The sequence below is a fragment of the Arvicola amphibius genome, chromosome 15 (assembly GCF_903992535.2).
Source record: "Arvicola amphibius chromosome 15, mArvAmp1.2, whole genome shotgun sequence".
In the NCBI taxonomy this organism is placed as follows: Eukaryota; Metazoa; Chordata; class Mammalia; order Rodentia; family Cricetidae; genus Arvicola; species Arvicola amphibius.
Window position 1 is genome coordinate 8,085 of NC_052061.1, and position 14,344 is coordinate 22,428.

The window sequence follows — 14,344 nt, forward strand, 5'->3', positions numbered from 1 at the left end:
TGAATACAGCATCATAAAGCTGATTAGCATATGAAAATAGATTAGGAAATTAAGACTTTTTTCTTTTTTCAAAACTATTCTGAATAATTAAAACTAAGAGTTAGTTTCTTAATTTTATTTTACCTCATTTTTTAGGATTCATATCTGCAGCAATCATTTATAATTACTGGTATCAGAAAGATAGATATAGACAAAATGAAGCATGGTGTTATGCACGGCTTACCCACAAACCTGAAACCTTGTACTATGCTCATTAGTCTCTGGCATCTATTCATCTGCCACCACAGTTCCCTATGCCTCATTCTGGACTCTGGGTGTTTATACTAATGCATACTTTTTGTCTGAAAACATAATGCTATTATAGAATTATCCTTTTATATAATGAATACTTTGGCAACATCTCTTTGAAATCTAGGCTTTATAATTGCGAGGAAACAAGAAACATTGTCTTGATGACTCTGGCATATTTAACTTAATCTGATTTCCTCCAGTTCCATCTATTTTTATGAAAAATATTACAAATTATCCTATCTTGTGACTGCAGATACTCCTTTTTTTTCTATTTTTATCATACTTTCTGCATCCATTTACCTTTTGTCAGGTATCTAGACAGATTCCATAAGCTATAATGTGTGATATTGTGTGATGTTAGAAAGAACACATGTGCAGATCAGTGTATTAGTTGCTGATTTATATCCTTTCATTTGTGTAGCCATAGATCAGAGGCAGGATAATGAAGTAGCTTAATTTTTGTTGTTTTCATATTTTCCTGTGAGTGTGTGTGTGTAAGAGAGATACATGTGTGTTTTGACATTGATGTGTGTTTAAGTTCATATATGTGTGAGCATTCATGTGTGCAGATGGCAAGATCTGATATTCAGAAACACCTTGGTCACCTTTCCAACTATTCACTGGTACAACGTCCTTTAGTGTATCTCAGCACTCTCAAATGTTGCTTTTCTTACTAGTCAGATTGTTTTGACTATCCCATGTCTCTTCCTTCCAAGGCTGGAAGTACAAGTAGATTTTCATGCCTGGCTGAAAGTTTCTGAGAACTAAACCTTGGGAATTTATTCTTGTGTAGAATGTACTTTAATCACTTACCAATCTCCCACACTTGATGCTTTTTTTTTCTTTTGGTTGTATGTCAACTCAGAATAACTCACCAAATGAAGACTTCTTTATTGAAGGAAAACTAGATAATGTAGAGCCACTGAGTTTATTTTTTTTCACTGAGTTTATTTTTATAAAGGGCTTAGGGCAATGTATTTCATCTTCTAATCTCATTTCTTTTCTTTTTTACTTAATAGTCTTATAATGAATATTTCCAAGGTACATCAAGTGATAAAACTCTACACTGAACCCATTGGAGAAAATAAAAGCAGGATAATTGTATTAAAATATGGCTAAAATGAATGATGGCCTTTAACTAATTAATATTTTCCTAGCTTACTGTGAGGAAAGAGAATAATGTAAAGTGCAATGATTATGGGTAGAAGCTAAATTTCAATAGTTGTAGATAATATGATAATCTTCTTGAAGTTTGTAATTGAGTCAATTGGAAATCAATTACATTAATCAAATGAAATGAAGAGATACGAGGATGGATTTAATATGCCTCAGGATAAACAATTCTTTCCCTATACATCCACAAGAACCACCTCAGAATCATATAAGAAACTTTCTCCAAAAGTAAAGCATTCATCAAAATGATGAGCTCATACAGGACATATGAAATTTGCTTTGGGATCTTAAAAAAGATTTTAATAAATTGAGAGATGTGTTATATGACTTCTTAGATTCTGGAAATAATAGGAATGAAAAGTTGATTCCTCACAAATTGATTTATGGATTTAATATAATTCCAATTAAACTCAATGTAGTGTTAATGAGATTTAGAAGAAACTTGAATAAATAGTTGACATTTTATGTAGAATAAGAAATTAAATTGAAATCTCAATATTGTTAGAAACAGTGTATCAATGAGAAAATGAAGTTTGGCATAAAGGCTCTCAAATACACCATATTCATACCAGACATCATTCATTACCTGCTTATGAGTGGCCATTTTCAAAGAACTCGATGAATGTCAAATCATTTATTATCTGTAAGTATCCTAAAGTGTTATGTTTGAGACATGAGACACCCAACAAGACCACCATGGAGCTGATTTTCTAATGTAAACACACAAGGTTTCTTAATTTGTACTACACACTGACACAGCAGGTAAGGGAGGAAGGTTCCTAGCTCACAGTGCAAGGGGTCTTTAAAGGAAAAAAAAAACACGCAAGCGGGGAGTTACATCCCTTAGAGGTACTGGATTTGGTGGGAGATATGCTTATGCTGCAGGAGGCTCTAAATCAAGAGGGGAGGGCTGGAGAGATGGCTCAGAGGTTAAGAGCATTGCCTGCTCTTCCAAAGGTCCTGAGTTCAACTCCCAGCAACCAAAAATTCTAAATTTTCTTAATGTCCCCATAAGATTATCAGCACTCCACTCATCATGAAGTAGCCTGAAAACTATGCTCACATTCCCAAAAAGTGGATTATGGATGTTTTTCTTTGTTTAGAGTGTTGATTATAAGTTATATAGACAATGGTCTGGAAAGCAAGCTAAATAAAGGGGATTAGATCAGTTTTCTTATTTTGGAAAAGAAAATAAAGGAGGGGGAGTGCTGTGCTGTGGGACAATGGTCTTGTACCCTGTCACTTATATTGTTTTAATAAAATACTGATTGGCTAGTAGCCAGGCAGGAAGTAAAGATGGGGTGACCAGGCAGGAAGTAGAGGTGGGGTGACCAGAAAGGAAGTAGAGGTGGGGTGACCAGGAAGGAAGTAGAGGTGTGCCAATGAGAAAAGGAAAATTCTGGGAAGAGGAAAATTTCAGTTTGTAGTCATGACCCAGAGACAGAAGAAGCAAGATGAAAATACCTTGCTGATAAAAGGTACCAAGCCACGTGGCTAACACAAACAAGAATTATGGGTTAATGCAAATTACAAGTGTTAATAAGAAGCTTGAATTAATAGGTCCACCAGTTTATAATTAATATAAGCCTCTGTATGATTTTTTGGGGAAATGAACAGCTGTGGGACCAAGCGGGACAGAAACCTATGCCCAAAATTATGCTTGTTTGTGATTTTAATACTTTTTGATATTTTATAAAAGAAATTAAAGAGGTTTGGTTAAATTTGAAAAGAGATAAAAACGAACATAGAAGATACAAAACCAAAAATAAGAATTCAGTTGGATTAGAAGAGAAAAGATCCTGCCATAATAAAGAAATGGGAAGACTGCTCAAGAACTAAGAGGAATCTTAAGCATAGTAAGTGGGATCTACAAACATGATATGCTGATGTATAAAAGATGATATCCTGTCAATTTACATCTCTGTTACACTTGTTTATGAGGGATGAGAAGGAGTAATTAAACTAAAAAGAAAGAAGTAACAACTATTTCCTATAGCATTTACTTGCTGGCTTAGTCCAATTAAAAACTTCGGTTACCTGAAGACAAGACTAAGTTTCTTTTAACATTTTCAATTTTATATTATTTTCCTACTAATCTTAATCATCGTCTTGAAGATAGGAAAACTCACATGGGATGACATCAAACTCATTGGCTCAATTGTTCTGGGTCTGCAAAAGGAAACAATATACTAAATACCAGAAATGGAAGCAGGAAGAACGAAAAAGCATCTTGAACAATGCATGTTCAACATTTTGCATCTGCATGTAATATTTAGTGAGTAATTTATATTAAATCTAATAAAAAGTGTGTCAGGAAGTTTATGACCAACTGTACCACAAATCATGAGTAAGTGCTGTAGTGGGTATGAATGAATTATAACCGCTGTCAGTGTGTACAGGAGAAAGACATAACATACTTTTAGACCCATGAAAGTTTGAAACTATGACTCCAAAAAGTTCTTGCTAAAGTGCAAACCTTCTCTCTGAGGCTGCATATATTTGCCTAACAAAAGCACAGTTTGGAAACGAGTCCCAAAGTGTTAGTATTAAATTCCCACTCACATGGTTAGTTCTTCAGCTCAAGCACACTAGCTGACAACAGCTAAGAATGCCTTTCCATAAACAAATGTCATTCTACAGACTGCTCCCCTCACACCCTTTGTTTGGAAGAGAATTAAAGTAAAGGAGATGTGATGAAAAATGCTGAGCCAAATAGAATCCTCATTCATGAAGAAATTTTGCTTCATAATGTTCTGTTGCCTAAGACTGAACTATGAACACATCTTCTGTGACAGTAATTGTTGAAAATTTTGTATGAGTGCCCTTTTATTTCAATATAATTATAGAAGAAAGTAAATGCTCTTGCCTAATCTTGTGTGATAGTTTTGCGTAGTATTGAGGCATAGAATCTTTGGGTTTAGGGAAAACAAACTTTAAATCCCAGTTCAAGCTATGTGAAATTGGGCACATTAATTAAAACTGTTGGGATAAAGTTTAATCATCTATAACACAGTGGGGATATTTATATCAAATGTATGAGATATTTACTAATGCAAAACAAATTATTTTAGCACATAAAATTCTAAATAAAGGTATGATTCTGCAAGTCCATGTTCCCAATGTGCTTGAGACATGCATAAGGAAAAAAAATCATAGGCCAATGTGGGTTACATAATAACTACAAGACTATCTTGTAAAAGCATCTCCCAGGAAAGAAAAATAAATAATTATTCTAAAATATTAATCACTATTAACATCTATCATTATAAAAATTAGAACATATTCCTTTACAGTATTCAGACATTGGTGTTAAAGTGACTATAAAAGAAATTTCCTTGTGTAATATCATTGTGGACATTCATGTAGAGAAAGAACACTTAGCCTGTAGTGCATGATACTTTAATGGCAGTTCAGGTTAAGAATATTATTAACATACTTGTTACCAGGTGCTTGTGAGAATTTTTCATATGTCGTTTAAGAGTATATTTTAATTACAGTCTAAGATAATTCCTAGATGTCTTGTTAATATATTACATAAAGAAGAACTTTAATGTAGATTTACATGCAATACTTTTATAAAATTATACAGCTAGATAATGAAAACTTATAATGTGAACCTTAATTTTATAGATTAATGTAATATTTGAATTTATTATGACTTACATTATTATTCATAAATTTAAGTATGTGAGGTAAACTACATAAGAAACACAGAAGAGCTAAGTTGTGACAGGTGGAGTCAAGAACAAATGACACTGGTGTAACTAGGACAATAATAATTCGATAAGAAATAGAATTAATAAAAATATTTAAGCATATTGCTTAAAATTGCCTAATAAAAAGTTAATCAACAATTAATCAAAGGTAAAATGATAATTTTCAGATCTAATGTTAATGGCAGCACAAAAAATATAGATTGGAGCAAAAGTCTCATAAAAACTTTGCGAACCCATAAAAATTTTAGCAAACAGAATAAATACTACATTTAACATATTTTAAGGCACTGAAAATACCTACTTTTGCCTTATGAAAAAAGAAAGGACATTTTGTATCCAGAAATGCATTTTTCATGTGTAAAAATTTAGTAGATAAGGGAAACCAAAACTCACATGGGAAATAGCAGAAGACTAGACAAATAAATTGGTATCACTCATCACTTAAAAAAAATAAAAGCACAAATAAAACCTCTTATATTTAAATACAAAATTCTACATTATAAGGAAGGTAATAAAATATCATTGCTCAGAGAGACTGAACTTGGAAAAAAGTTCCTTGAAAATAAGTTTACATGATGATGCGGATACTTTATAATCTCAAAAATAAAAAGAAAATATTTAAAGGTACATAGGAAAAGTAATTGATTGATTGTGCTCTACTGAATAAAGGATTTATATTCAAAAAATGAAAATATCAGCAAACTTAACAAAAAAGTGACAAGTTGAAACATGATATTTGAAAAATTTAAGACTACAAATGATTAATAACTTGAAGTTTTCAAGAGTGTACGACACATCACAAAAATGGCAGGAAATCAAGATGAATAGGTACATTACCCGAATAGACAAGTCACATAAGGGACTACAAGTGTGTGACAAGAAAATGAAAAAATAAATACAAGGAAATAAATTTAAAACCTCAGAACAAAAGAAGACTATGCTCTGTTCACATTTTTCTAGGGCAGAAAGCTATCTACTACTTCAGAAGGGAAAGAGATTGGAATCCTCAGGGCTGCTGAGATGGCAAGACAGTAGCTATTTGAAAAAGCACTAGCCACCAGTAAATTTTCACTCAATCATTTAAATGATAATTTGGGGCTAAAGATGGCTTAGTGATTTAGATAAATTTTTACTCATTCAGAAGACCTGGGTTCAATTTCCAGCACTGTGTTGTGTCTAAGAGCCAAACCATCGTGGTAACTCCATTTAAGGGAGCTGATGATCTTTTCTGACCTTTGTAACAGATGTGATTGATGCACATACAATCATGTAGCCAGAGTCATTTATACACATAAACTGAAATAGATAAATGTTTGAAAAGGAAAATGATACCTCTAATAAACCGTTCTTCAAAATATTGTTACAAGTGCCCATAAGGATTTTGGCATCAAGCTGGATCAAAAAATATTTTACACAAATTATATGCCGTACATTTTCAATTTAGATATTTACTGATAAGATGAAACAACTCTTTCATAATCTCTCTACTTTTTCATCTCTTTGTGGTGCCCTTTCTAAGCTGACTGTTTTTGACAAAGAACAATTAGATATATGAATTCTATCAATTGAGCCTATGAACAAATTGTAAAGTATAGGCTCACTTAAATATGATGCAGAAGTATTTTGAAGAAATATAACAGTGGACCCGTTAAAATGAGACTGAATTACTATTTTGGTGCTGCTCTTTAGTAAAGCCAAAAATTACAATACCACAAAATATCCTTTTTGGTGTAATTGTCACGAAAGCAGTAGACATTATATTAATCAATTTAATTTGCATATAGTCTCATTTGTGGAGTGAAAAATAGTGTTAAATGAAAAGAAAAACAATGAAATACTCTAAGGTCCTTAGAAAAAATACTGAATCTGGCATTTGTATGTATAAGATTTTATACACACAGCTAATATCAATGCAATAGGGTATTTTTCCAAGTTTTTGGTATGTGTCTTTTATCAATTACAGAGAATAAATATGAATTTATTTTACACAACTATGCATGAGATAATCTAGAATCAACTTCAGCCCATGGCAACAGTTACATCGAGTATCCAGTTACTGTTTTCCGAATCACCTACTTCTAGTAAAAGAAACAAAAGGCTTCTGAATTATATTCTAAAACAGACAAAGAAGACTCATGGGAAAGCTGTCATATCTTTAACTACTCATCAAGTTGTTCTTATTTGGTATATACAATTGGCAGTTATCCTGCGGTCATTTTAGAGTTTAACAACAACCCTACGGAAGTTGGACCTGTAAACCCACGAAAGAACATTTGCACAGTACGTGCCAGATCTGAGTTTAAAGGCTAGCACTCTTACAGCAGCAGCAACACAAAAAGAACAAGATCAGTGGACCAAAATAAAAACAGGATTTCTCTACATTTTTATGCTTTTTTATGACTATAAAATTGTTGCAAATGGAATCACTGTTTCCCATTACTCAAGGAGTCAAGGATTGAGGATTTCTACAAGTTTGATTATTATGCAATGCAATGCAAGACCCTGTCTCAATTAGTCAATGAATAACAATTTCAAATAAATAATTTTTAGCTTACAATTTGTCATAGATTTATTTCAAGAAGAGAGGATTTTATGGAAAAAATAAGTAAGAATATACATATTCATAGTGTTATGATCAACTGTAGACTAAAGAATATAGGTAAACTATATTCTTTATATGGTTTATACCAATAAACTGATATAATACTAATTATTCAAGCTCAGTGCAGGGTTATAAATTTAAATATGTACTACACATTAAGAATGGCAAAAAGTCTATCCTACTTGATTAATGTGATCAAAAGTTTAATAATTGTTGCTTGTTTCTATTTGGACTAGTGAAACATCTAAAATTTATTGAGTACTTACATTTAACTAGACACTATTTTAGTTACATTATATGTAGGATCAAATTTTCCCTTTGCCGTATATGCTGCAATCAACTTTGTTTTACAAAGGAAGAAGTGGATTTACAGAGGTCTTAGCAAAAATGTCAGGTATTTCAGATAAAAGATTAGCCTTCACAATTTACCAGTGTCATCAGAGCTGTTACTATTTCCTAATAAATAAAATATTTACTAAGAAGAAAACCTGCATGTGCTGTACATTTTAATTTTCATATCTTTTATTAAACTATCCATTAATTTTTGCAATTTCGCATTCATGTTTTGCAAGCCTATTGTAAATTTGTCCTTGGACTCAATTCTCCCTACCACACACACAAAAGGAGTTTTGATTATTTTGGGAAAACCCCCAAGTTTAATATGAACATTGTTACACTATAAAATGAAAACATTACCGTTACAGTAAGATCTCTTAACAAATTGGCTCATGCACTAAACTAGAAATTGGATGTGCTAGAATAATTTAAAAATACTAAGAACAATCAAAAATTCAGGACCAATGTCAATTATCTAAAAGCTAGAATTATAGTAGTATGAATCCAAAATGCTTTCAAAGAAGGAAACTCCTCCATTGACTATATTAACAACTAACTTAAACTTTGGCCAATTTATACCATACAATTACTTGTTTAACTTACCTTCATTCCACATAAAACAACATATCTAGTGAGACATTGTCCTGGTTGTTATTGCTTGTGATTTTGTTGGTATCTAGGCATCTGGGTTTGGGCAGATTGTTATTTTAGGTATTTATATCTAATCTTGTCCTTGTTGGGTGGGTCTTTTTTCTCTAGGAGAGTCTGGTGGCTATGAGTTTCCTCTGGGATCCTGGAAAGTGTGGCCACTGGGGATTCTGGGTATAAGGTATCGGTATGAGGTACTGGCACTTAGGAAATGAAATGGTCTAGGATTGCGGTTGCTTGGTCCACAGGAACGAGGAAAGCAGGGTGGCCCACTGAGATATACTTCGTTCCTTGGAAACTTTGTTCCCTGGAAATGAGGGCAGAGAGTGAGGAGAGGCCATAATAAGTAGCCTGCTACAGAGTTGGATAGGACTAGGACATTGAACATAGTAGACACCAGAGAGATGATCTAAAGCTTGCCTAGCTGCCTTATTGGCCTCCTTGCTTCTCTGGAAAGCTTTCCTGGCTGGTTCTCAGAGAATATCTGCTGGGCATGGGCCTGGGACAAGAAGATGAGTGAGAAAGAAGGTTGTAAGAGATCTATGTCATTCTCTGGAGAAAGGAACAGAAGAAAAGAGGGTACCTCAGTGGGTGGTCTGACACAGGGATTTGGGTGAGACTAGGGGATTAGATATGGAGAAGAAGCCACCTGCTTCCTTTGAATTGTGGCCTACAGGGTCCCAGGGAATGCCTGCTGAAGTTGGGGGCTGGGATAAAGTAAAGAGATTAGGGAGAAAGGTTGTTGGGAATGTATGTGGGATCCACTGGAGATGACCTTGGGGAGGGAGGTGAGGCTGGAGTAGGTGGTCTGCTACAGAACTGGGGGTGAGACTGGAGGACTGGATTTGAAGGAGCTGAGGGAAAGGTCATGATCTATAGTCAGCCTCCCTACTTCTCTGATAGGACATTCCCCCTGTTATTAAAAAGTTCTTACTCATTGATCTTTGCTTTAATGTATGTGTGTCTGCTCGGGTTTGCGTACATGCTTGTGCCAATGCTATGGAGTCTGCACGTCTCTGAACTGGAATTACAGGTAAATGACATTAACCTGAGCTATATCAGGCTAATTAGATTCATTCTGGTGTTTAATAATTAAACCTTAATAATCTTTCCCATGTACGTATGGCCTTCATACATAAAGGATTAAATATTGCCTTACAGTTATTTAAGTTCCTTCAAAGTTCCATTGCCGTTAGAACAGATCCCCCTTTTGCAGATTAGTGGATGATGCCCATAAGAAATAGTTCACAAATGTGGAGAAGCGTGCTTCCCTAGAAGACAACTAATTATTATTAAGATTTCAATGTCACAATATTCTGCCATATAATAGTATATAAGAAATTGTCAGTTTCCTGTTGGACACGCGAATGTGCTTGTGCTGCTTCCGTTTGCCCCATTAAATTTACATTTTTAAATGGGAAGATAAACAGGGGCCTGTGGAGATGGATCAGTGATTAACAACATGTAGTGAACTTGCAGAGGACCTGGGCTTGGTTTGAGCCATGAGTCAGTTTACAACTCTCTGTAACTCCAATGCTAAGAGAGCCAAAGCCATCTTCTGATAAATCCATGTGGTCACACACAATAAATAAATAAATAAATAAATAAATAAATAAATAAATAAATAAATAGACAGACAGACATAAATAAAATGTCTTTAAGATTATTTAATCAATAGTTTATCATGATATAAGCAATTTATCTCTTGGATCTTAATACTTCATAGTGTGATGCGCTGACTTCCCACATGCCTGTGACTTAAACTGATGTGCTTTCATCCGATTGAATATCACATATTCTGCATTCTAGTGCTTGGACATTTTGCTTCTACCTTGTTTGTGACATTTCATTGTCACCTTTATATCAGAGCATGGAGAGTCATATGGGGAGAGATAAATTTGTACCACAGAGGACTGCAATCTGTCCCATGTCACGGCACACATCCCATCATTTTATGCCGGGATCAGGCACTGACTTTTAGAAGACTCCCCCACTCATGCTAATGCATTTCTAAAGCTACCTTTAGTCAAATCCCTCTGAGCCAGGGATCCATGACCAGATAATGGGATCATTTGGGCTGGCTGATTTATTCAGCACCTCTTGAAGGGTGTCATCAGAAAGCTCTTCCTTTCTTTCTGCCAAGAACCACTCAGCTAGAAATGACTCCAACACTTCGCAGGAGCAGCCTTGAGAAACTATCATTAAAGACAAGGGAAAGAGACTGTGTTCACTAGTCCTGAGTCAACCCTCCTCATGAAAACACAAGATTGTAAGAAAAAGTGCTTTTTTTATTAATATAGACCAATTCCTTTTCTTTGAGATTAGTGGTTTTAAAATAAAATGAAATGTATTTCAATAATTAGTGAGATATTTTACGAAGGACCAGGGTTCATTTGGAAGAAAACCGACTCTTATATCAAAGTTTTATGACATTAAACGATTTTTGTTCTTTGTATTTTGTTTATCCACTTCTATAATTGTTTTTTCTTATATGTAAGAATGTGTAATATTTGTTTTATAAAGCCACTTGCAAAGCTAAATGCAGGCATGCTTCCAAATGCTTTCCTCTCACTTAGGACACATTGCCCGGATGGTAGCTGACTTTCTTTGGGGAAAAATTCTACATCTGAGGCAGTTTACTTTCAAATCTCCTTGGTGCCATGAAACAGAGAAATGATGTGTTCTGGGAATCCAGAAATAAACACAGTCCACCAGCTACTCCCATTATCAACCCCATCACAAGCATAAACCTTATGGCAGAATGGTTATAATGATCACATAGATTAGATATAGTCATCACAAATGAGAGCAAGAAGAGAAACAAAATGGACTTGAATTTAGTTGCCTAAGAAAGAAGGGCATCATCATTGATTATTCCAAGTCTCCTGAATTTTTTAAAACGATATTTGAAAAAAAATAATGCTAGTGTTTTTTCATCTGTATCCAATCTCTTCCATGACTACTGATTCTTTTTATATCTTGAAATCTGTCACATTTATCTGGAGCTACACGAAGAGCTTTTCTGTTTCAAACACCTGAAGTCAGAGCTGTTCTTTCACTGTAGCTGTCTGACTGGGTTGCCTACCTGATTTCAACTTTGAAAATATTCTCTTCCCCTAAAAATGAAGATTATGCCTCTAAAATGGGAATTAAAAAACACTTAATGAAGTAGCCCCTCCCTGAATCACCATATACATATTTTGTCAAACAGTTCTTAGAATTTCCACTGTAAACTTTCAAACTTTTTCAGTTCTTAGGCATGGTTTTGCATTAAAATGTATCTGCACACTTCCTTTACTATATCCATCTCTATTCCCCAGAATTGCCTTATGCATTCATCTTGTTGCTCGCTCACATTCATCTCTGTTAATGGATCCATAGAACACTAGAAAGATGATAGATAAGAAGATTGATAGAATCTACAACTGTTATAGATTTGTTAAATTACTGTGAAGATAGCACTGAGAGACCATATTTCACAACCGTTGTCACCTGTTTTTAAAACCTTATCTTATCATGTTATATTAGTCACAGGAATGGGCTAATATTGATACATCATTGCCAGCAGAAGCCAGCACCTTATTAAGATTTTTTACTTTCCCATATCACCTACAATTCAAAAGCCAATTGAGAAGACAACAGCACAGGAGCCACATTACACAACCCTTCCTTGCTTCAAAGCTTCCTCATATTTCTCTGGCTTTGAAGGTATGGACAGCGGCTAGGGCTGCTGCCTGTCATTTTATAGAAGACCTTTTGGTTATCAACTTCCTGTCATACTTTCTTCATGTCTTGGGTTTGGGGAAGAATTATCATGGAGAAAAGACAATATAGTTTGATAGCTGCATATGAAAGATAGAAAGGAAACAAGATGAGAATGACTCACTGATGAAAGGTACCAAGCCACATGGCTAACACAGACAACAATAATGGGTTAATGTAAGATGTAAAAATGAGTTAATAAGAAGCCTGAGCAAATAGGTCAACCAGTTGATAATTAATGTAGGCCTCTGTGTGTTTCTTTGGGACTGAAAGGCTGTGGGACCTGGTGGGACAGAAACCTCCTCAGCAGCCAACCTGCTCTGACTACTTTTCATTGGCCTAATTTCCTGTGACCATCTAACTTTAAAGTATAATAAGAAGTCGTCAGAAACCCAACACCAAAATAATTCTGACAACTATTGAGTTGTTACTAGGAACATGTATCATAATAGATATTATTAGATCAATCACTTATTCTTTGGAATGAGAGTTTAGACTAGTACCATCAGCCAGTAGGTAGGAAAGACCCTGAGAAGGTTAATGTTATCAACACATGGGAAAAGGGTGGATAGTTTCCCATTAGAAGAATGAGTGTTATATTTATTGCTATAAATGACAATTTCTACATTTTACTACGTGAGAGGTGTAGCAGAATGTTCTTAAAGAATCATAAGAAAACTGACTACCCATTTTTTCAAGAGCACAAATCCAATTTTATTTATTTACTTTTCATCAATATAAATCTGGAAAGCATACAGCATCACAAGACGTCTGTGTCCTATGGCCTTTGCAGGAAGGCTGCTTCAGAATTTGGCAGGAACCATGTCACTGTTTCCATGGACCCCAGTTACTTTCCCCCAGTCACTCTGGTTTGATTAGGTTTACCTCCAAGTGTCCCTGGGTTGTTTTTGGTTTATACACACAAGCACATCTCTTGCCAAAGCAGAATTCACTTTCATGGCAGGAATAAACATCTTCAGTTTTAAGAAGAGCTGTGTGCTCTCTCTGGTTCTGGAAACCTAGCTTATAGCCAGCAAAAATGGCCTTGCACCCACAGCCTTCCAGACATATTTGCCTTCTAGAAGTCCTGTTTCCAGCAGACCTTCACAAGCATCAAGCATGAGATATGAAAATGAAGGTTACTGACATCTGCAGAACATCTAACTGAAAATCATGTATTTACTGACCTGCCAAAGCTGGGATCCATCAGATGGCAACAGATTACAGATGACTTTTTCACCCATTTGCTTTAGCACATACTACTATTCATATTTAGCTATTAATTCTTCCCTAATAATCACAGGTTGTGAATGTTTAAACATTAAAAGTTTGAGTACCACCGATGGAATGAATATGCTGATGTGGATCAGTGAATGTTATGCAATCCTGGACAGCACAGATACAGCCACCATTTCTGCATAATATGGTAGAATCTGAGTGAGCATGAGAATGCCTCTGAAAATATCTTAGACTTGTGTGGTCTTGCATGTTGCTTAATAATTCAGTCAGACCGTCTGTCATTCAGATCATTAACCAGCCATTTCAGTTAGTGCACCAGGCAACTGGCAAACTTCTTATCCCAAAACTTAGGAAGTCAACTAGCCATAAATGCAGCTAGTTAACCAGTCAGCTAGCTAGTTAACAGCCAGGTCATCGGATGGTCAAACCTTTTTTTCTGGGAGGTACAGACCAAATGAATACTTATTAGACATCAGGTCAGTGATCAGGCACTCAGGCTGTTTGCCAATTCTGTATGAAAACCAGATTCACAATAAGAGAGAAAATGGATTTGTCTTTCTGAGCATGGTAAAATTCA

General features: G+C 34.9%; 1 pseudogene; it reads right to left on the reverse strand.

Moving 5' to 3' along the window:
• Positions 1-13,254: 13,254 nt before the first annotated feature.
• Positions 13,255-13,597, reverse strand: LOC119802192 (annotated as a pseudogene).
• Positions 13,598-14,344: the final 747 nt, after the last annotated feature.